The sequence below is a fragment of the Sturnira hondurensis genome, unplaced genomic scaffold (assembly GCF_014824575.4).
Source record: "Sturnira hondurensis isolate 20B ecotype Veracruz unplaced genomic scaffold, ASM1482457v3 Scaffold0000867, whole genome shotgun sequence".
In the NCBI taxonomy this organism is placed as follows: domain Eukaryota; kingdom Metazoa; phylum Chordata; class Mammalia; order Chiroptera; family Phyllostomidae; genus Sturnira; species Sturnira hondurensis.
In genome coordinates this window covers 1,325,666-1,351,076 of record NW_028073498.1, presented here as the reverse complement: position 1 = coordinate 1,351,076, position 25,411 = coordinate 1,325,666, and the positions used below count along the sequence as shown (strand labels likewise).

Here is a 25,411-nt window from a genome sequence, read left to right as displayed (position 1 = left end):
TAGATAGGACCTGTATTCATGTAATTTGTAGTTTTAAATACTTCTAATTTTTATAAGAGGACTGAAAATAAGTGAACTGCATGATTCAATTTAAGAAAATTAACACTATAAACCAAGAAAAAGTAGGAAGAGGAATGTAATACAAATGAGAGATTAAAATAAATGAAAAAAATACTTGAAAGGATAAGTTTTATTTAAAACATCAAACAAGCCAACACTCAGCAAGTCTAATTAAGAAAGATCAAACAAAATTGCTTATTGGGAATGCAATAGATATTACAGACACACAAACACACACAAAAAGGAAAAGACTGAAAAAATTAGGTGGTGTGCAAATCCATAGCAACCAAATTGAAAATCTAAAAGAAATGGGTAACTTCCCAGTACATTTTGGACTTCTATGAGACCCTACCATAATGTAAAAATAGGGTCCAAATATTTCAGTCTTCTAAAAACTGCAGGGCTGCATTATTGCAAAATTACTGAAAACCAGTATTTTTTTCATCTTCCCATGACTAAACATCAAGCTGGTACACCCAAGCCCGAGAGGTGGCACTGCTCATCTTTAGGCAGACACCTGTTCTGCTTCTTTTTTTAAAGTATGTTTTATTGATTATGCTATTAGAATTGTCCCATTTTTTCTCCACTTTATTCCCCTCTGCCCTGCACCCCCTTCCCATCAGCATCTCCCCACCTCAGTTCATATGAATGGGTCATACATATAAGTTCTTTGGCTTCTCCATTTCATATACTATTATTAACATCCTCCTGTCTATTTTGTACCTACCTTTTATGCTTCTTATTTCCTGCTCTACCTCTGCTCCCCAATGATAACCCTCCACCTGATCTCTACTTTTGTGATTCGGTTCCTGTTCTAGTTGTTTGCTTAGTTTGGTTTATTTTTGTTTTTTGGGTTCAGTTGTTGATAGTTGTGAGGTTATTGTCATTTTACTGTTCATAGTTTTTTTCTTAGATAAGTCCCTTTAACATTTCATATAACAAGGACTTGGTGGTGGTGAACTCCTTGAACTTGACCTTATCTGGGAAGCACTTTATCTGCCCTTCCATTCTAAATGATAGCTTTGCTGGATGGAATAATCTTGTATGTAGCTCCTTGCCTTTCATGACTTGGCATTCATCTTTCCAGTCTCTTCTTGCCTGCAAGGTTTCTTTTGAGAGATCAGCTGTCTGTCTTATGGGAACTCCTTTGTACATAACTCTCTCCTTTTTTCTTGCTGCTTTTAAGATTCTTTCCTTCTCTTTAATCTTGGGTAATTTAATTATGATGTGTCTTGGTGTGTTCTTCCTTGAGTCCAATTTCTTTGGGACTCTCTGAGCTTCTTGGACTTCCCAGAAGTCTATGGTACTCCACCAGATTGGGGAAGTTCTCCTTCATTATTTGTTCAAATAAATTTTCCATTTCTTGCTCTTCCTCTTCTCCTTCTGGCACCCTTATAATTCAAATGTTGGAATGTTTAAAGTTGTCTAGAGGTTCCTAAGTCTCTCCTCATTTTTTTTTAATTCTGTTTCTTCATTCTGTTCCAGTTGAATGTTTATTTCTTCCTTCTGTTCCAAATCGTTGATTTGAGTCCTGGTTTCCTTCCCTTCACTGTTGGTTCCCTATATATTTTCCTTTATCTCACTTTACATAGCCTTCACTTCTTCCTCTATTTTGCATCCATACTCAATCATATCTGTGGGCACCCTGATTACCAGTGTTTTGAACTGTGCATCTGATAGGTTGTCTTTTCCTCATCACTTACGGTCTTTTTCTGGAGTTTTGATCTGTTCTTTCATTTAGGCCATATTTCTTTGTCTTGGCAGGCCTGTTACATTATAAGGGGTGGAGCCTTAGGTTTCACCAGAGCAGGGCAACACACACTGCTGTGTTGTGGCACTGTGGACCAGAGGTCAAGAAAGGAACAATGTTGCTTGCTTAGCTCTCACCCAGCTTTCAGTCACTTGCCCCATTATCCACAAGCAAATTGGGCCCTTCTGGTGCTGATTCCCAGGTGGGTGGGTTTCTGTACATTCTAGGACCCGTGGGTCTCTCCAATGAACTCTCCTGTGAGGCTGGGAGTTTCTCCCACTGCCACAACCCCAACGGGTTTTTATAGCCAGAGTTTTGAGGCTTTAGTTTTCTGTGCTGGAACCCTGGGTTGTGTTGTCTATCTCGCTCCCCAGTTGTTCCTCCTGGCTTATCTGCACATGAATGTGGGACTGACCAGTCCACCAGCCACCACCTCACCCAGCCCAGTCTGTCACCTTGCTGTCAGTCCTCTCCACCCTGGCTACCTGTCTCCACCCCTACCAGTCTGGATGAATGTTTCTTCTTTGACTCCTTGGCTGTCAGACTTCCATACAGTTCTATTTCCTGGCAGTTCTGGTTGTTTTCGGTTTTTAAATTTGTTGTTGTCCTTCTTTTGGTTGTGTGAGGAAACAAAGCATATCTACCCATGTCTCCATCTTGGTTGGAAATTCCTCCAAATGTGTTCTATATAGATAACTAGTTCCTTACAATTTTCCATAAAATACATTTGCATATGTTGTTCATTTTAGAGATTAATAAAGTACATTAACATTGTTTTAGTCTGTAAGTCTTAATTTTTTAAAAACAGAATCAAAAGTAACAATCTGCTTAACTGTTTCACTCACTACTTCTCAAACTTATTTGAACATTTGTTTCTTCACTTTCCATCACTCCACTCCTCAACACACTTTACTGTGATTTGTTACCTATCTACTGAAACTCAAGCAAAAGTAAGAAATTATCTCCTTGCAAAAGCATTTAGACTTTTCTTGATTTTCATTCTATTTATCCAATAATGCACCTGTAAATATTTAATAATGGCTCTCCTTGTAGGAAGAAATCTTCTGATTTGTAGTGTTTGCCAACATCTGTGGTATAAATACTCCCACCATGACTGATTCAGGTTACCAATGTGATGTCACTGAGATCAGAGTAGGGAAGAGTTGGTGCAGTAGTAGCACACAACAGTACATAGTATTTCCAGCATATAGATACAACCAACATGAACACCACAACAGTGTTAAATAATTGGGAGTGATGCCCTTATTAAATTGCGAGTATATATAATTTGATTTTTAATTATGGCTGTGGATAACAATCAGCTCACAAAAAGCCTGAAACTTTCACAATTCACTTCCACAAGCCAGTCTGAGCTGGCTGCAGCACACCACTGTCTCTGCTTCTGAGCATCTGACATTTCAGCCATCTTCTGAAAGTTGTTAAGACTATCATTTCCTCCCTGCACTTCCCAGAGACCAGTTTCTCTGAATTCTTATCCAATAACAGGACTACTATTTTTGTCTCTTTTCTTGGTACCTCTTCTTTCTGAGACCTTCAATTTCATGTGTCCTACAAGTTCCACCTTGGCCTCACTTTCACTCATAAACACATCTACTTGATAGTAGATCGATCTCAAATCTTCATTTCTAATCACAACTCTTCTATCAAGTGTTCTTATTCTGTATTTCCAACTTTCTTTTAAACACCCCTATCTGAAGTTCTTCTGGAACCTCAAACTCAACATCATCCAAACTGGCTTCTCCCTCTGAAGAAGTAAAGAAGCACAATTCAACACTTAATTGTAACATTCCTTGTTCCTTGCAAGATTAAAAAAATTCTGTCCTCTATTCCAGTCTTTCAAAATATATTAAAGATTGCTCTTATAACCACAAGCAATCATTCCTTTACCTTCTCCCCCCCCACATATTTTCCTCTTCCCTTCGATTTTTTCACACTATACTCTCCAAAGTGTCTCCTTCATCAAAAGCCCTCCCAACTAAATACTTTCTCCATTCCCAACCCAGTAATTTCATAACCTCTCTCTCTTCAGCATTTTATTATGAAATCAACTTAAATCTCCTCCAGCTTTTCATATCCAGTCCCTTTCTACTCATTCTCCAATACTAGATCAACTTTATCAAGGGTAGGGGTGTAGGGTATTGTACTGTAAAATGAAAATTCTCTTTGGTAAAGTAGGAGAGAGTAAAAGTATATGAATATTTACAAATGACAAATTTTTATCCCATCAAACTAAATACATGGATCTTCCACTGCCCTCACCTCCCAAAAATTGCTGATTGCAATTTTACAGGCCAGACTCATAAATGGGCCAATTACAGACTTCCCTATATTTTTACAATGGTCATACAACATTTGCTATTAAGCTGACCTTTGTATCCTGGCATGACAAAATAAAATGCCTTTATTTACTTTAAGAGTAATTTAAGAGAAGGCCTGCGAACCAGACGATCGCAGTTCGATTCCCAGTCAGGGCACATGCCTGGGTTGCAGGCTGGTTCCCTGCAGGCCAACTTCCAGCAGGGGACACAGGAAAGGCAACCATACATTGATGTTTCTCTCCCTCTCTCCTTCCCCTCTAAAGATAAATAAATAAAAAAATTTTTTAAAAAGTTTAAAAAAAAAGAGTAATTTAAGAGAGACAGAAAAATAGAAATAAAGAATCTCCTAACAGTGGTTGGTTTTGTCTGTGTCTATGAGGGTTTTTTAATTGTATTTTTTCTATTACCATTTATCCCCCTTATACATTCTTCTACCTCCACTCACTCTCCTACCCATCTCCTGCAACAGTGGTTTTAAGTGATGGTGGAGTTAGTGAATATAAATTGAAGATTTGGTGATCTAATTTATCTTCTCAAAAGTAACAAAAATAAATACTTTCAAGGTGCTCACTATTTACATGACACATAAACTGATTGCAGTGAACCAGAATAACTAACAGTTTAAATCTAATCCATGATTACACCTGAATATGGTTATTCTTGTGTAGATCTAACTGTTAAGTGTGGAATGGTGGGGGTGGTGTAGACATATTCTCTGGCAAGTTAAATACTGGAAAATTAGATTCTTGTTATTAAAGAGTGCAAGACCGGGTACTAGGTTCAGGTTTCTTGGGTTCAAATCCTAGTTCTATCACTTGGAGTTTATTTTTCTCTCACTGTACTTGCTTCTTCATCTGCAAAATAGAGATTATAGTATATGATTACTAGAAGAATCATATGATTCTAGTATATGATTACTAGACTACATGATTACTAGAAGAATAAAATGATATATTGTATGTAATATGCTTAAAATAGACCCTGATACAGAATAAGTGTTCAATAAATATTAACTATGACTATAATAGCTAAATTAATTCAAGGAGGCTTGAGATCATTAAAAGAGTCATTTAGAAGGATAGTTAAATGGCTTTTTGCTACAACTAAAGCATAGACTGAATGAAAGGAAAGCATTCTCTAAGCATGAAATCGTATGGTTACGATTTATGGTTATAAACCCATCATAAACTAAGTTATCCTCATGATTAATGTTACCCTAAAAAGTCATGATAACTATTTAGGATTAGCAAGTAGAATGTGCTTGAAGATTTGAAATAAGAGGCAAAAATTATTTTTTGAGCATCTGATATTTGTTAGCAATGTTCTAGGCACTGGAAATAAAGAATGAACAAACTGGCCAAATATTCCAGCTCTTGTGTAACTGCATATATAAATATTTAATTAGATGCTAAAGGATATGATATGTTTGCTGTCTGAGAAAATATATAGAAATTAAGGTGGTTAAAGACAAATAAGAGTTATTTTTTAAGTATATTTTATTGATTATGCTATTACGGTTGTCCCATTTTCCCTTCACTCTCCTCCACCCTGCAAACTCTCTCCCACCCACATTATCCCCTTTAGTTCATGTCCATGTGTCATACTTATAAGTTCTTTAGCTTCTACATTTCCCATACTATTCTTACCCTCCCCCTGTCCATTTTCTACCTACCATCTATGCTACTTATTCTCTGTACCTTTTCCCCCTCTCTCCTCCTCTCACTGCCCTGTTGCTAACTCTCCATGTGATCTCCATTTCTGTGGTTCTGTTCTTGTTCTAGTTGTTTGCTTAGTTTGTTTTTCTTTTTGTTTTAGGTGTGGTTGTTAATAGTTGTGAGTTTGTTGTCTCTTTACTGTTCATATTTTTTATCTTCTTTTTTTTAGGTAAGTCCCTTTAACATTCCATATAATAAGAGCTTGGTGGTGATGAACTCCTTTAACTTGACCTTGTTTGAGAAGCACTTTATCTGCCCTTTCATTCTAAATGAAAGCTTTGTTGGATAGAGCAATCTTGGATGGAGGTCTTTGGATTTCATGACTTGGAATACTTCTTTCCAGCCCCTTCTTGCCTATAAGGTCTCTTTTGAGAAATCACTGCCAGTCTGATGGGAACTCCTTTGTTGGTAACTGTCTCCTTATCTCTTGCTGCTTCTAGGATCCTTTCATTTTAATCTTGGGTAATGTAATCATGATGTGCTTTGGTGTGGGCTTCCTTGGGTCTAACTTCTTTGGGACTCTCTGAGCTTCCTGGACTTCCTGGAAGTCTATTTCCTTTGCCAGATTGGGGAAGTTCTCCTTTATTATTTGTTCAAATAAATTTTCAATTTGTCACTCTTCCTCTTCCCCTTCTGGCATCCTTCTGTTTCAGATGTTGGAACATTTAAGGCTGTCCCAGAAGTTCCTAAGCCTCTCCTCATTTTTTGAATTCTTGTACCTTCACTCTGTTCCAGTTGGATGTTTATTTCTTTCATTTCAAATCGTTGATTTAAGTCCCAGTTTCCTTTCCTTCACTGTTGGTTCCCTGTATAGTTTCCTTTATTTCACTTAGCATAGCCTTCATTTCTCCCTCTAATTTGTGACCACATTCAACCAATTTTGTGAGCATCCTGATTACCAGTGTTTTGAACTGTGCATCTGATAAGTTCACTATGTCTCTGTCGCTTAGTTGTATTTTTTTCTGGAGCTCTGATCTGTTCTTTTGTTTGGGGCTTTTTTTTTTTTTTGTCTAGATGTGCTCATTGTGTAGGGGCGGAGCCTGGGTGGGTCAACATAGTCACTGTGCTGTGATGTTGTGTGGGGGAGGGGTCTTAGAAGGAACAGTGGCATTTGCTCCTCTCTGCCAGATTTCAGTCACTTCTGCTGCTTCCCCCAAGTAAAATGGGCCCTTCTGGTGCTGATTCCTGTGTGAGTGGGTTTGTGTATGTTCTAGGACCTTATGGGTCTCTCCAATGAACTCTCCTGTGAGGCTGGGAGTCTCTCCCGGCAGCTCAACCCCCTGAGGTGTTTTCAATTGGTATTTTGAGGCTTTATTTCCCCTCACACTGGAACCTTGAATTGTGCGGTCTGTCTCACTCCCCAGTTTCGCCTGGTTTATCTGTGGGTGAATATGAGACCACCTGGTTTGCCAGCCACCTTGTACACCGTGCCCCTCCACAATCCACCACCTTGCTGGGCCCTCCCGCTGACATCTTGTGTGCCAGGGGTCCGCCAGCCACCACTTTTTTTGCCACGATCCCTCTCTTCCCAGCCTCCCAACTCCACCCCTCCTACCTGTCTGGATGAATGTGTCTACTTTAACTCCTCGGTTGTCGACCTTCCATACAGTTCAATTTTCTGTCAGTACTGGTTGTTTTTTTGTTTCTAAATTTTTATTGTCCTTATTTTGGTTGTATGAAGAGGCACAGTGTCTACCTATGCCTCCATCTTGGCCAGAAGTACAATTAAGAGTTATTTCAGCAAGCCACTATGCTTTACCAGGATTCATGAATTAAGGTCTATTGACTACCTTCTCCTAATTTGATGATTGATGATTCAATAATTTTTTTAAAAAATCAATCAAAATTCATTTACAAGTTATAATTGCTTTTATTTAGTCTCAGGAAGAGCAGCATAAACAATTTATTTATGTTAAGTTCAGAATAAAAACATCCCTATGTAATACACAGTGACTATAATTGATAACATTATATTGTATAACTTCAATTTGCTAAGAGAATAGAACATAAATGTTCTCACCAAAAAAAGAAAGAAGAGATAAATATGTGAGGTGATGGGTATATTAATTGACTAGATAGAGGGAATCTTTTCACAATATGTACATACATCAAATCACCATAATACATACTTCGAATATCTTAAAATTTTATATGTCAGTTGTATCTCACCAAAGAAAACAAATCTCTACTTTCATCATTTGATTAGCAGATAAAAATACACTTCACTTTTATACTATAGTTAGAGGCCTTATCAAAAAGAGACATGCTAGGAATTGGGAAACAAAAATGAAGACAGTCATCACAGGGAGAGAAACAAAAACAGAAAAAGTAAAAAGAGGACTTAAATATGGGAGACAACAGGAATGAAAAAAAGGTAGGAAAGGAACAGAGTAAGAACTAGAGCTAGAGCAAAATAAAGCGGTATAGGAAAGGAAGGAGAGAAAAAGACGAAGATAGAAAGGAGACGCTCAGAAATTCAGATTAGTTAGAGTTAATCACTTTTGATATTTAAGCTAATCTGTTCACTTTGGATATAAGCATCAGAAAGAGTCATTAGTACTTTAAATATTGTGCAAACATTAATAAGCCACCAAAATTATTTAGCCAAAAAGTTATATGCAATTGGTAATTACACATATATGCTACTCTCAGGAAACTATCTTTGTTTTTCTCTAAATTCACATTTTCCCTACTTCTGTGTCTCTGCTCATACTATTTTTCTATTTGAAAGGCTTACAATAGCCAAGTGCTGGAAGCAACCGAAGTGCCCATAAGTAAATGCATGGATCAAAAAACTGTGGTACAGCCCTGACTTGTGTAGCTCAGTGGATTGAGCTCGGGCCTGTGAACCACACGATTGTGGTTCGATTCCCAGTCAGGGCATATGCCTGGGTTGCAGGCCAGTTCCCTGCAGGGGACTCACGAGACACAACCATACATTGATATTTCTCTCCTTCTCTCCTTCTTTCCTTCCCTTCCCCTCTAAGGATAAATAAATAAAATCTTTTTAAAAATGTGGTACATTTACACAATGGAATACTGTGCAGCAGAAAGAAAGAAGGAGCTCCTACCCTTTGCAACAGCATGGATGAAACTGGAGAGTGTTATGATTAGTAAAATAAGCCAGGTGGTAAAAGACAAATACCATATGATCTCACCTATAAGTGGAACCTAAACAACAAAACAGACAAGCGAGCAAAATATAATCAGAGACACTGAAATAAAGAATAAACTGACAGTAACCAGAAGGGACAGGGGACAGGGATAACAGGGAAAAGAAAGGGAAGGATCATCAAGGAACATGTATGAAGTTCATGCCCCATGAACAAAGCTGAAGGGGGTAGGATCCAGGGTGGAGGTTGGGAGGGTGGGGCAGGGGAAAGCGGTGGTGGGAAAATGGAGACAACTGTACTTGAACAACAATTTAAAAAATTTTTAAATAAAAAACAATAAAAAAGAAAGGCTTTATTCACCACCACCCCACATTCAGTGAACAATATTCAATAAGTATTTATTATTAAGTACCTATTATATACTAGGCACTGTTCAAGGCACAATTCAGAATTTTACATATATTCTAATAAAAGTATAAGGTATTTTAATAAATACATAATAAAAGTGGGCTATTTTAACAAAATATTTTACTAGACTTAAAGTGAAATGAATTTTCTTCTTTAGCTAAGCTTTTTCTTCACCTGATAACATAAGCACTAAAATAATCCTTAAGAAAATAATGTACTTTATTTAAGAATTCCCCCAAAATACAGTGAGGATATCACTTCTATAGGAGTTTAAATTCTCTAGATCCTCTGAAGTGCAATTAATCTGTGATAATTCTACTTGCTGAATGTTGACAACAACAGTTTGAGGCTTGTAATAACTAAGTGAAATAAGTTGAATAATAAGAGTTACTTGAACTTTCACTAACATCAAAATGGAATCACCAAAAGGTTCCCAAAATGAGTAGTTATGCCTGGTCTTGATCAACCATGACATTACAGGAGCAAGAACAAATGATTTAAACATCAGCAATGTGACTGCCTGTGATTTATGTAACTCACTTCTGCAGAAATTTGCATTACTTGTGAAAAATGTCACACAGAAGAGGAACTTCCTACAAATATTAAAATTGGAAATAAATGATGGTCAAAAAGGCATTAAAGATAGTACTCTCTTTTAAAAAAAACTGAGGAACTGTATAGATATGTTTAAAATAGAATTTGCATTAAATTTAGGGAAATGTAATTACAAGTATGGATGAAAACAGCCAGGCACTTAGTATGCCCTGGTGCTCCAATACAGGTAATTATAAAATATGTTCTACTAAGTTAATGTTATAGGATAGAGAATCACAGCACCTTCAAGTTGGGAGAGACCTTGTAAGTCACCAAGTTTGTTTCTCCTACCAAAACAAGATTTCTTACAGATGGTCAGACTGGCATAAATATGTCTACTGATGAAGCACTTACTTTCCCACTGTTGGACAACTGTAGTTACTTGAATTCTTTCCTTATACTGAGCTGAAGTATGCCTCCTTTTAATATCTAGCAATCCTTTGGTAAGAGACTACCTATAACACAGGAAGCTCTGAGAGGGAAAGGACTAGTTTGTCTTGCATACTGCTATCATCCCAGGCCAGCACAATATGTATTAATAGCACACACTAAGCGTGCCATAAAAATAAGTAAATGGCTGATGACTGCCCTACATGACTCAGTCACTAAGTTCAGTCAATCTGTCCTTCAGGACAGTAGTCCTCCAACTGAGATGAAGACTTTTTTTTCTTTTCTTTTTTCCCTCCTTTTCTTTTCAATACATTGTGCATACTTTTATAATGCAAAATAATGTGCTGAATATCCTTAAAGTATAAAAGTTTTTAAACACTTATCCTCAAATCTGTACTTATCTTGTGTCAAGTCAGCAACTACGAGTTTGTGAGCAACACCAGTCCATACACCACAGTTGGAGTATCACTCACTGCTTTAGAACATTTTTCATATTTCCCTTTCTTCATTCCTACAGGCCCTCCTCATGTTATGTCCAGATTTTGCAATAGCCTCCTATAATTGTTTTCCTTGTACACTACCGCTTGATTCATCTTCTGACTAAATCATCTCACTCCTCAAGACCTGGACTCTCTCCACTCCTTAATAAGATAAAATCCACACTACTTTGCTTGCATTCTAGACCCTTTCTCATCTCACCTAAAATCTACATCTCCAACCATATTTCTAACTAGCCCACATACATGTATTCTCCACGTTTAATGGATTGATCTCTGCAAAGTCTCCCCCCACTCAAATCCATGCTCATTCACTAGTCCAGGCTTTGTTTTCTTATACTGGATATTCTTTTCCCCTTCTCTTAAAGCTATCTCAAGGCCTGAATTTTTTTTTTTAGGTAAAATTCACAGAACATAAAATTCACTATTTTACAGCATACAAGTTAGTGTCATTTAGTATATTCTTAAAAGCTGTACAACCATCACCTCTGTCTAATTTCAAAACATTTTAATCACCTCAAAAGGAAATCCAGTATCCATTAAGCAGGCAGTCACTCCTCCTCCCCCTGCCCCAGACCCTGTTAACCATTAGTTTGCTTTTTATCTCTTTTGATTTACCAATTCCAGATATTTCATATTAATAGAAATGTACTTTGATTACCTTCTTTTCTCTATATACTTTTTAGTTTTTTTAAATAAGGTTACTCTGACAATCCATGAACTTTTGAGGTCAAGTTCAACTCCCCCCCTTCTCTGCAAGGCTTTTCCTGGGTACACATACTCTCCATGTCACACTGACCTTGCCATTCTCTGACTTTTTCTAGCACTTGGTTTTTTTTTTCCTTACTTATTTTAGTCCTTAATCATACACTGCTTTGAATTGTTGGTTACAACAATTAACTTTACCTCTTTTGGATTTATATAGATTGTAAACTTTTAGTTCTAGGAGCTTTGGTGTCTCCTTTTGTGCCTACAACCTATTTATTAGAATATATGTGTACAATATACAGTGGGTGGCCATATATGAATGAATAATAAGTTAAGGGAACTGATGTCTGGATCATCAATGAGAACTTCCAAGCTGTGTCAGTTTTTTATCCCTCCTTCTGTCATCCTCTATTCTCCCAACCACTTTGCTTCTCTCTCTGGGTATTGTGTCTATTGTGTCTTCTTTGCTCCAGCACAGCAATTTTCAACCTTTTTCATCTCGTGGCACACACAAACTAACTACTAAAATGCATCAGCACACCTAAAAATATTTTTTGTTGATCTGACAAAAATAGTTATGATTTTGAGTGATTTACAAAAAAAATAATAACACTACTTACCTACCCTTTTTTTGTGCCAAAGTGAATTTTTAAAACTATCAGGTGCCTATGCTTGTATATAAGGATTTCTGGTACTAAGAATTAACCAATCAGACACTACCTTATTATGAAACATGACCAATAAGATGCAACTGTATTTTATGACCTATATATTATGGTTCAAGACAGGGCATTTACACTAGATGGCTTCTGTTGTGTTGGCTGTTGTTGTTCTTTGTGTTGTTTTGGTTTTTTACTTGACAATCTAAGAGAAAAGGGTCAGTGCCCCTGACTAGTCAGGTACTGCATGTTTTAAAAATTCAGTCAGCACACCAGTCTGCCCTGACACATTGGTTGAAAAATCACTGCCCTAGCAGGATATGAACAGGTGTGGCTGCAGGAGGATAATGGCAGGGTGCCCAAGGGTGTAGAGGGTGCAAACTCCCTGTATTGATCTTTGTTAATAGACTCCTACCTCCGTTCTACATCCACAGATGAAGGCCTACTAAATGTGGGTGTTCAGAGATGTCAGAGGGCCACATTAAAGATTTGTTTATTTGCCTTGCTTTCATATATAAATCAGTCTCTTTGGTATTTTTCACTTGAAGTTGCTCATAAACCCATATTTATCTCATAAAAGGATATTCTGTTAAATAATTGTGATGACTATACTTGTGATTCATATTTGAAATAGCTGACCAATGAAAATTTTTGCATATGATAAGCTAATTAATAGGCCAAAACTTAATAATGTTTTATCTAACACTTAGCAAAAAGTTTGAAAGGGAACTAGTTTTATTTGATGCATAAGTAATAAGTCTAAATAACATTTCATATTGTACATTACTGTGAACTTTTTGCCAGCAGTAATACTTAACAGCATTTGTAACAGTTGCCATTGGAAGCCTCAAAACAAGAATGTAAAAAGAGTTCTCTGGCCCTTAGGCCATTTAAAACCTGTTCTTCTGACCAGAACTAAAAGACGTAACACAAAATGCTGAAGTCTATAATTAACAATTTTTCCCTTTCATATCCCATTTTGCCACTTTAGAAGAGCAAACAGGAAATGTCTTCTGGCATTAATTTCATATTATTATGTATCATAAAAATGATCCATAAAATAGAAATTAACATTTCAAAGAGTAATTTAGGGAATTTCTTTAAAAATGTGAAGAACAGTAGCACTGAGAATTTCTTACAAGTGATATTGAAAAAGCAAAAGTTGTCCTCAAAATCAAATAAAATTTAAAAGTACTTATAATACACCCAGTCCCTTATATTATAGACTGTGAATTAGGGAAGGTATGCAATGCATTACAACAGTCGTTCCTATCCATTAGGAATGAACAATTCTGCCAGGTATATAAAACTTGTACATAAATATAAGACATGACAGTAAATAACATGTGTAATAACCATATTAGATTACATTTCACAGTAAATCTGCCTTCTGTTTTATTTCAGTTAAAAATAAAATAAAATAAAATCCTATTTCTGAATTCAAAAGCTGGTGGCCAGGCCAAATATTTCATATACATGTCGTATGACAAAAGTAATCAACCTGACATTTAAAAACTTTGAGTATGCATCATAAAAACAAATTAATTGTGTGTGTATTATGCTCTGTTAGGATCAAAGGGCATTCCAGAAAGCAAAGTGGAATACACAGCATGAATCATGTTAATGGCCAAAGAAACACTCATGTCAACATGTGGGGCTCAGTCACTCAGTATTTTACTTTTACTGAGCTGTAGTTATTTGCCTACCTAGTGCTAGATGCCAGTTCACCTACCCAGCATTATGTAGTCTCAACGCTGAAAAGCATCTCTTACTACCTTTAAGGCTGTGTTTCCAGGTGGGCAGATACTGTTTCCCATATAAGGATATCTAGTGCTAAGAAATGAGTGGTCATTCAATAAATGTACATGGAGTTTATTGAACAAATTGTGGTGAAATTTATAAAACTTGAAAGTTTTGGTTACATTTGCCCTGAGCTGTATACTAATATTCCATGTCACTCTATATATGAAAAGCAATTCTATTTAATGTCATATAAATTCCTTCAAATTTTATTTTACTTATCTTTTTCCCCCAAAAGTTTCATGCTCAGAATATACTCTAAGTAGTCAAAATATTTTTTGTCAATTTAAAAACAGAATTGAAATGGTAGTTAGATAATCTGACTGTAAATATAGAAGCTGGAAATAGCTGTAAAGTTAATTTGACCAAAGGAGGGTTATTTGAAATAGGATCTTGGTCTCCTTCTACTCAAATATTATATTCTAAATATGGAGAAGTTCTTAATGGGATATTAAAGGAAACCAGCTAGCTTTATTTCCCAGAGAAAAAAGAATTTTTAAACTATTTGAATGGGATAGGACCAGTTAATTTTGTTTTAAACTTTTGTTTGTGCAAATAATTTCTTATAAATAAAATTATGAACTAAATTGACTTGGATTGTTCACCACTTAAATACATAGTGGATACATTCCTACTTCCTTTGTTAATAACTTTATTACAAAGAGAAAAATAAAATAATATAGTAAATAAATTATATATAATATATAATACATAATACATACATATAACCAAAAGTAAGAAGTAATAATGACATCTAGGAAGTATATTCAAGGACACAGTTTTTCCCCTATGGCACACCTAACTTAAAAATAGCCACTGACTGGTTGTTAGCCTAGCAATGCTGCCTAGACACAAGACACGGGCCTGACTCTGGCCTCCTCTTAGTCACCATCTTTCCCACTAATGTTCTTGTTCAATCTAGATAACAATAATAATAAACTCCAGGAGAGATGGAATTTGTCTGTCTTCTTCTTTGCTTTATCCTCCTTCTCTAAAACAACTTTTGGCACAAGGTATGAGCTTAATAAATATTTGTTGAATAATAAAACTTCATTAAAAAGGATCTTCTCAGATTTGCTCTTTAAGGTATAATTAACACAAGTTTGTGTCACCCACAAACAAATTCTAAGAGCTATAAACTGAATTTTGTTAGTTTGGGTTTGCCTTGGGCTATATTAAGAATTAAATAGGAAATGGGGAAGGCAGAAAGAAGAGAGAATGGTTAGTATCCCTGGTAAGAAATTTCTAAAAAGCTTTTAGAACTTTGTTTTCATTTAGGGGAAGTTTATTCTAAAGTCATCAGGCTGATAGGAGTTGTTTTTTAAAAAAAGTCCCAAATAAAGGGACGAGAAAAATCTAATCTGTGATCTGGGTCAGAGGCAAAATCACTTAATTGTCCCTTTGAAATTTCTAAAACAATGCAACAGAAAAGAGGAAAAGTTAATTAATTCAAAGGCTATTTCTGTGTGTGTTATATACATGTGTACATGTATACACATTTATATACATATAGATAAATCTTTTACAGTGTTCACTCAGAGGTCTGACTAAATTTGAGGAAACCTCTACTCACTTGCTAATTTAAATCTTTTTATTTTTAAAAATTATCAAGAATTATATCAAGGTTTCATAATGACCATCTGCAATCAGAGTTTACCTTCACACGCTTCTGCATCAGCTCTTTATGTTTGCGAGTTCAGTGTTACATAGAGTTAGAAAATCAAGTAACTATTATGAGGTTATTTAATTTTAGAAAAAAATCCTGAAAATAATACAAAATAATATGGGATGTCAACTGTAATTGAAAAAATTTTAAATAAATTAAAAAAAAGAAAATTTCAAACTCCTAACAGGTAATACAGCAACTTCTTTTATAAAATAATAATTTTAAAGAAAAAACATAGTGTACATTCTTTTCTTTAAAAAAAATTAAATGGGGTGGCTTTATAAAAATAACCAGGAAAACTGTTTTTAGAAAGCTCTGTTTGTCACTATATGCTAAAGATGTAAGAGAATACAGGCCCAAAGAAATCAACAAAATCAAACCTTATAAATGGCTAAACAAAACTAAGAGGGTATAACAGAGATGGGATTATTTTCCCTCCCAAATAGAAGCTGGTATAGCAAAGAGTAAGGGAACCCAATTAGTGAAATAAAATTATGAAATAAAATTGGGTATTACAGAAAAAAATTCATGTAGTGTCTTATATTATCTTCAATGGCTTTAAAAAATAAAGTAGCTAAAGGATCGTAATGTTTAATCTACTCTTTACCTTGATTTCTACTGATCATATACACACTAAAAAAAGGCTATGAATGTATGTTTTTAATTACAGAAGTAATTTTATACTACTACCTAAACTTTGAAAAACAGAAAAATTTACAAACAACCTAAAAAGCTCTCCTTAACCTTACTATTTTAATATAGTTGTTGTGACATTTGTATATTCCCTTCCAGATGTTTTCATGTACATATGTTTATATAAAGTTAAAGTCATTAGGGCACATATATCTTTAATGCTACTTTTTATAACTTCGTATTTTTCAGATTTGCTATAGTTTTCTAAATTGTCATTGATAATTGTATAACATTTCACCTAGTGATTACACAATCATTTACTTAACCGTCCCCTTGCTGTTGAATATTCAAGTTACTTCCAAATAATGGTTCCTATAGCAATGATTTTATGAGTTTTTGTGTAAATGGCTTTCCTCATATCCTCCTTCTCTTTTGAAAAAGTACCAGAAGTTGGGGTGTAGCATCAGCGTATGTGATATATTGTCCAATGTGCTTTCTACACAGCCTAAACTAAATCAGAGACATCAGAGATATGTCAAAGTACAAGTTTCTTGAATTCCAGAATAATATAATTTTATAATTAAAAAAAAACTATTGACAATCACTAGGAAGGGTATATTTTGTACTAATATTAAACGGAAATTAAGGTTTACAAATCCATTATAAAGTCTATTTAATGTGAATCCTCTAGGGGTGAACCATCCTCTGTGATCTCACACAATCCAGTCTTTGAAGCTGTACTCTTTGAACTTGGAGACTCAGGATCCTAGCAACTATTCTAAGGTGAGAAGAACCAGTGACAGACTAAGAAGTGATCCGTCTAGCTTTTTTTTTCCTCTTTAAACTTTGTTTTAAGGGGGTCTCAAAATTCTATGACAGATTTTTGGTCAAGTTGTTTCCATTAAAAAGTACATTTAAAAAATTATAACTTAAAAACTGCTACACAGTCTTGACACAAGCATATTGACAATTAACACTGACCTTATTGAAATAATAAAATGTCCGACCAATAAAGGTAATGTCACAGGATGATCCCAAGAGATCCCACCACTAGGCAGAATATGGCAAAGAACTTAGCACTCAGGGTAAGGCCTACTAAAAATTATTCAAACTAAGTGAATTAACCAATGGGCTCTGGGCTATCAGACTAAATGCAGGAATCACCTTGGGTGAGGAGTTCTGAAACAATATACATGAAAATTCGCTGGAGAGCTTGTTAAAATACATCCCCACAGTTTCTGATTCAGTAGGTCTGGGATGGGGCCCAAGAATTTTCATTTCTACTAAACTTTCAGATAATCCTGATACTGGTGGTCTAAGAACCACACTTTACAAAACACTGCCTTAGATTATTTCTGTGTTGTTATTAAAATATTTTTAGGTGCTTATACATGCTATATGCTAAAGATAGAGAAATAAAACCCAGTCAATACCTGTTTCAAGAAACTCGTCATCTATATTTTTGTAGACATTGTACTACTCAAGTCCCTAAAGGCTAACAATTTAGACTTTGTTGAAAACAAAATTTAAAAATATATTATATGCCTTTAAATAAAGCCAGGTTGCTTCTAATTAGTTCCAAATGCTTTAAGAAAACATGTAGTAATCCTACATTGGCAAATGCCTGGGTATTTTCTTCAGTCTTCTGGATTTTAGTGACACATGCAAATAATTTGTTAAATTATCGTCTTCATTTATATATACACTGTTCATATGTTTTCTCTTTCATAAACTCCATCCACTACATAAAACAAGAGAAAGAACTTATATACTTTTCTATATGCCATCAAAAACTTATTTACATAAGTAATTTTCAACTGACAGAGAAGAACAACATTTAGTAAGGTAAGGCTTTGAGATTCTATGCTTTAGATTCAAACTTCAGCAATCCTGTGGAAAAGCAAGTGACTGGTAAGTAACACCTAACTGTTAAACACTACGTATTAGCTGATTCACAAAATTGATGAACTTGCTTTTGAGGTAGCTACTAAGCTTCTATTCCTAATAGAGATGTGTTGGCTTGCCATAACTTGTTTTGGTAAAAAACAAAAAATAAAACATGTATGATATTTTATGATCTGTAGATTTCCTAAAGCATTAAGCATTATTTATACTTCTTCAGTGTACTATTTTTCTGATAAGACTGAAGGATTCCTCTCACTTCAATTTATTAGAAAATTACTTAAAAAATCTGGAAGAAGTAACTTATGAAAAGATTAGATCATCTAACACTGCAGACAAAATAAGACACAGTGAGAGGTAATATTCAAATATTTGATTATATTAACCAATGGCTAACTCATAATCTTAATTTTGATATTTCCTAGGTAAATGGAGGTTGGGAAACAACAATTTGTCTTCTTTGAAGGAAAAAATAGTTCAAGAAAGAATTACAACTTGTTTTGATTTTTAAGAGGAAAATAAAAGCATGTATGGGAGAATAAATCCTTTCTATCACTATTTCAAATGGCTATTTCATTTTTTTTTTTCATGAAGGCTGGTTTATGGAGAAACTGGAACATGAATCACTTTGATTTTATTTTTCCTTCTACTGATCTCCTTCAAGTGTGTTTTGTATCTGTTTAAAGGCCTCTTTTTCAGATAGCATGGCAACTAGGAACTAACATCTCAAATTTTTGCTGATGATGATTTAAAGAATTAACTTTGATAAAAATATTAGTATTTTGAAAATGAACTCCAAACTTTCAAATGACAAAAGAGAGTTTCAGAGATGGAATGACAGCCAGTCGGGTGAGGTCAAGGTTAAGGGGTTTATTCTAGCATTTCATCATTGCACTCTGGTGATCTGACATGTATGTTTCCACAATGCCTCACTATAAAGGAAAATGTATTCCTTAAACATACAAGATAAGAGTATTTTCTTTCTATTCACTTTCCCAGAGGAACTTATAGAGCCAGAGAGAATAAGGGTTAAGTGGCAACTTTACAATGTAGAGCTATTCTAAAATTCTATAATGTCATCAAAGACTTAGTAAATTCTTAGAAACCAACCTCATATTTTAGGCCTATGCACAGTAACTATGCCATCTGCTGACTGTAGGAGTTGAGCATACAGAAATCTCTTACACTCCTACTCAGGGTATTTCCCTATTTTTCTACCTCCCTCATATCTACTGTCTTCTTATCTGTGGTAAACTGTGAAGGACTTTCCCCCCCAGGTTTATATACTAATCTGAACTCTTCTCAGAAGGTCATCAAATTTGTCTCCATAAATCTTAATCATATAATTCTCCTAGAAGAGTCCACAAATTAAAGTGTTTTTAATCAGTTAAAACCAGCAATTTTATTTTCTAAAATTAATGTAGTGAAATAAAAATGTTTTCTAATCAGATACTGAATCCAAATGAATTAAACTATTATTACATGATCTAGTTTAAATCCTGACTAGTTTAAATTCCAACATAAATTGATTAAGATCTCTATTTTAATCAATTTATGTTGCATGAAGCGATGCTTCATTTCTTTCCTTTACTTCTGAGAAATCCCAGTAGGAAAAGGAAACTCATTGCACCCTGTCCCAAAAGAGATTTTCAAGTTGAAAATGGCCTCATTACTGGAATAGAAGGTAAAGCAACGACTCTGAGAAAGCTCAAACTATACTGTTTAGAGAGTGGAAGTTAATGCCACTCTCCACTTCCCACCCCCAAAGGGGAAGCCACAGACAAATGGAACACTTACCTACAGGCACTGGCCTAAGCCTTTCTTTGTCCTATGCTTCCCCTGCCTTTTAGCTATGTCTCTACTTGGGCTTTGTAGCTTTATATTCCAGGAGCATAGTGGGGGTCAGGCCTGGAACCAAGTCCCTTACTTTCTTGCATAGGAGACATTTCACAATGAAGTGTATTACTTAACAATTCATAAGGAGAATTTAAAATTTATTATTTGGATGATGCCCAGTTAATTATATACTTTTCCAATTACTCCCTACTAGTAAATTGGTGGGTTATTAGGAGGCATTTTCACTCTTCAAGCCACTGAAAGCCTATTTGTTTTATTATACCTTGTTAGAAAGAGACCCAGTTTTTACAATAAGCACAAGTCATTTAGTTCTTTAGGCTACAACACTAAACTGCCTTTTGAGCTGAAGGATTATAGCACTCATTACACAATAGACTTGCTCTTGGGTAATATGCAATACATTCAGAGTATGCACCATAAATATATGTAAAGAATAAAACTTTATTTTCAAAAAGCACAAAATGCGCCTTCTAGGTGCACTAGACATAGAGGAGTGACACTCGGGGATCCACACTGTGTCTACTATGGGACTCACAAAGATAATATCAATAAAACAAAAATAATTATTAGGCCAATTTTTTATCCAAAGTAATCAGGGTATGACGACACTTTAAAATTGAGTAATGATGGAATATTTCCAGAAACATTTTATAAATTGACAACCTCTCAGCAAGCATTATCTTCAATTCATTCTTAACAATAATCTCAAAATCAGTACTAGGGTGAACTATTAACATCTGTAAAAGAGTTATTTAGCTGTAACACAGATAACTATGAAGGTTCTCTTTAAAAATATCAGCTCAATTAATTTGGGGCCAACATTATATCACTTACTATACACAGGCTTGCTGATAAAATCTTAAAATCACACCAAAAAAAGCATGGTACAAAAACTGCAATGCGTTTTCCACTCCACAGATGAGAAAATAGAGAATTAGGGTAAGTGACTTGCCCCGCTATAATAATTGAAATGGTTAAAAATGTAGACAGTCGTATTCTGAATTAAAAGTTCATTATTAGGCTATTGATTTCCATTGATTGTTGAAAAAAGTATTAAGTATAAAATATAAATATAAGTAAATTAAGTATTAAGTAAAAAGTATAAGATTATTTAAACCTGGTTTTTAAAATAAAAAAGAATTTAAACATATACTATTACTGGCGATACATTTTCTTTTCTTAATATCTGCAAGAGTTTTCCCCAAAATATGGCCTATTGTATTGGTGCCAATTTTTTCCAAGAACCTAAATAAGTATTTTAGGTAAATTATTATTAAAACCTGATGATTTTATTAAATAAGCCTTAAAACATATGTCATATAACTCTTCCAAATCTACCTCTGTATTGTGATAAAATACAAAGAGTTAATAAGAAAGCCTCAGGAAGATTACAAATAATCTTCAATTTAACATTTTTTAAAATCTAGAATGCTATGAAACTAGCTGAAATACGATATACTGGGTCTATCTATGCTTATAACATGGCTATTCACAGATGTTATTTTATTTTTGTGGAGTCAAATTAGATCAGTTTTGAAGGGACTTTGTAAACATTTTAAATCACTGCTCTTTTTGTTGGTTTTCGGCCTTATGAGGGAGAAAAGAGAGAAAAGAAATAGCTCAAGAGGTCAACTACCTTAATGTGGAGATGTGCTAGTAAAAAGAATAAGAAAAGCAAGTTAGAAATTTGGTTTAACAATTTTTAATGTGGAAGTCATATATTTACACTTACAGACTAGCAACTTAAGTTTTCTTGATTATTGATTTTAAAAAATCCTATTCAACTAATATTTATTTAGTGAAATTCTGTGAGATCAAAAACTTGTTCCAGTACATTTGCCACACCTCATGATATATTTCCAAATTCAAATGACAGTGAATTCAACAGAATACCCACAAATTAGAATGACTAACATTTTCTGTCCTATCCATTGGGCATATGTAGACCTTATAAAAGAAGCATAAGTATGGGCCAGGATATATAAAACATTTTCAAAGTATTATTTTAACATTTTTTCCCACTTTATGAAAGTTTCCTGTTATTAACAACCATTTCACAATTTGAAAACCAAATAAAATGTATTATTAATACTTCCACATGTTTTCACAGCAGTGCCTTTTACACCACTGTCACACACATAATTATCTTGATAATTAAAATTAGCGGCAAACATCATTATTGTCAGAGATTTACAGAAGGGAGATAAGTGTTTACAGTTATATTACTTACTAATTTAAATCAATTAGCCATGAGCAATAATGCATTTCTAATGCATATTCCTAAAGTCACAATTTTTCTCCCGTATAAATTTTAATACATCGGGATAATATAATTTTAATGCCACAGGGACTTTGAAATTTACATTGTGATTTTCAAAAAATTACCATTTATTATTTTTAAATGTAGTTCCAAAATATACAAAGAAATGAACATTAAGAAAACTAGTCTCTTCAAAGAAAATTGTGTATTTAATTATTTAAAATACCAATCACAGTTTTAATTTAAAAGAAATTATATTATTTTAAAAGTAAAAGAATGAAATAAAACAGTGTCCCAAAAAATTAGCCTGGAATTCTGCAAACCTTCATACTTCACTGATGCCGTGATTTTATAGTAGTTATTGTAAAAGCTAGAAACAAACAAATAAAAAATTAAATCATGAGGTTTTATTCCTTCCAGTGAGTTGCAAAAGACTATGTAGTCACTAGTTGATTTTAAGGTCTTTAAATTTAAAATAATCATCAGCAAGTGAATATCAAATATCATCTAATTTAAATAAAGGAGAAAAATTATGTGAAGTATAACATATGACAAAAATGGATGGTTTATAAGAAACTTCAATTTTGGGCTAACTAAACATTAGTTTAAAATTTTTGTACATTTAATAATACTACAGAATGCATTAACTTTAGAGTGAATTTGATTGAAAATAGACAACACAAAAATTGTTTTAAAATCTGAACAGGATCTTTTGAAATATCACTCCAAATGCTAACTGGCAGCATCTATGACTGTTTTCTATAAAACTTTAATTGGAGTGGAAGGTATTTCCTTAAGGGAGAAGCCACAGTGAATATCTACGTCAGTCTCCATCCTAGAAGGATTTTCTAAATCATTTAGCACCACCAGGTTGGTTCTGCTTTCAGTCAGGGATTGATCACTTAGCTATAGACAGGAAGAGTACCACAGAACACCTCAGATCTGTCGAAAATCTGACCAGGTCCTCAATAACCCCCGTTGCAACTTGTCTCACGAATGATAAAAGCACTTGACCTTAAAAATAATGTACTTTAAAATAGAGTTTCTCCAGCAATAGGTTTCACACAACTCAGTTCATCATCTTGCCTGGTTTTGTTTTCAGATGATAATTCACATAAATTAATTTTACAGTTTGTCCCCAAGCTTAAAAGGAAAAGAAGAAAAACTTCAGCTCCTTCATCACAGAATACTATTTTCTACTCTATTCTCTTGAAATAATTGACACTATTTCCCCAACTATATCCTCGGATTCCAGTGAATTAGATTTTCACGGCAAAACAAAACAAAGAAAACTAATAATATAATAATGATATTATATGATCACCATCTTCGTCATCTTGCAAACTTTGGTACACCAACAACACATTTCAGCAAAACGCAGTTACCGTGAGCCAACTCACCTAAGCACTGGGACTTAGAAGGATTTAGAAATGCAGCCTTCTGATTCACCAGCAGAGGTAAAGGCCCCTTCTTTACCTAACTGACCTTATATAAAAGCAGCAGATAGGTTACTCCCAGTTTCTGCCTCCTTACCTTAGGCTCCGCCCCAAATAACAAGGCATAAAGTACCACGGCTACACACCACCTTGCACCCCCTACAGAGGGACCATGAGTTCTGTTAAGCACTCTGCCTCTGCCTGTCTCAGGCTACAAAGAGCCTGTGGGCACGAGTGGGAACCCTCAAAACCCTAACGCTCCCTATCCAAACACGGGGTGTGGGGGGCCGCACCCTCCATCCCAGACTACCCTGGGGACTCCGGCCCACACCCCAGGCCCCCACTAGGTTCAGAGCCAGCAGAGCGCTTAGGCACCGGGGCTGGGTGACCCCAAGGGCAACCCTAGCTTAACTGTCACTATGACCACACAGCGATCGCCGCCTGGGTACTGCGGACCCAGCAGGAGGACTCCACGGCCGCCGGGTCGTCACGCAGGGGATCCCGAGTTTCTGCTCCAAAGTTTCCCTGCAGCCGCTCCCGGACGCCTGCGCGCCTCAGCGGGGAGCTCGGAGGTCCCAGGTTCTCCCGGACCCCCACCGAGGGCAGAGCGGGAGGCACGCGCTCCTCTCCCGGGGCTGGACCGCTGCTCACGGGAGCGCCGCGGGTGCAGCCCGTGCCCTCCTCCGCTTCGTTTGCTCGCGCTCCTGCCAGAATTCAGGGCGCGACCCTCAGTCTGAAACCTGTCAGTCCCCGTCCCCGCGGACCACCACCCTTTACTAGCGACCACTGAGTCCGTCCGGGTCCCCTCTGAGACCGAGCCTTCGTCCCGGGTCTCCTCAGCCCTCGCCAACCTTCGGCCCCGACCCTCTTAGGTCCCGGACCCTTCAGTGCGTCCCCTCCCTCCACGTCCGCTGACCTGGCGGCCGCGCGGCACCCGAACTCTGACCTGCGGCGGTGGCGGCGTGGCGCCCCGCTCCGGTGTCCCGGAGGCTGACCGAGCGCCCCGGGCGGCGACTCTCCGCGGGCTCTGGCTCCGGCTCCGAGTACAGTCGGCCCCGCCTGCCAGCGGCCAAGCGTGGCCGGAGGGGGTGTGGGGACGCGGGGCGGCGGTCTCGCGGACGCACAGGAGAGAAAGGAGCTGCCGCGGCGCTGGTGCGGAGCGCACAGTAGGGCCCTTCGCCGCCGGGGCTGCCTTTTCTGAGCGCCTACTCTGTGCCAGGCCCTATTTGTTCCTCACAACCACCACTGGGAGGCGGCCCGGAATAGTGCGAACCACAGAAAGATGCCCGGGTCAGGTCACTGTAGAGCCCTCGCGGAGTGCCGTTCAGGAGCCCACCAGCCGTCTCAGACCAGGGTGTTTCTCCCTTCTCAAAGAAGTCTGCGAGATTCCCCCTTCTGCCCGCCCCCATTCTTCCTTTCAGTGACATTCTTTACCCGAAGATACTAAAGCATACATAGAATCACCTGGTTTTTATCTGATATCCCAGTGGTGCGCGCACTTTCAGCGACCCCCACCCCCCATTATGCATTTATAATTCACACCGGTAATCCTTAGTCACTTCACGGTGACACAGTTTTAGTTTTAATCATTGAAGTCATTTCTAAAACTCATTAACAGAATTGT

At 36.2% G+C, this 25,411-nt stretch overlaps 1 protein-coding gene across 4 annotated transcripts in view; it reads right to left on the bottom strand.

The window, feature by feature from the left end:
- Nucleotides 1-24,929, bottom strand: part of PPARG (peroxisome proliferator activated receptor gamma) — a 145,858-nt gene extending 120,929 nt beyond the window's left edge. The window contains exon 1 of one of the 4 annotated variants that reach the window (XM_037050824.1): nt 24,734-24,929. The gene's annotated coding sequence lies outside the window, so the exon portion shown is untranslated. Of the gene's footprint in view, nt 1-20,031; nt 20,075-23,751; nt 23,827-24,733 lie in introns of those variants that run through there. The other 3 variants (XM_037050816.1, XM_037050841.1, XM_037050830.1) reach the window with 3 other exon arrangements.
- Nucleotides 24,930-25,411: the final 482 nt, after the last annotated feature.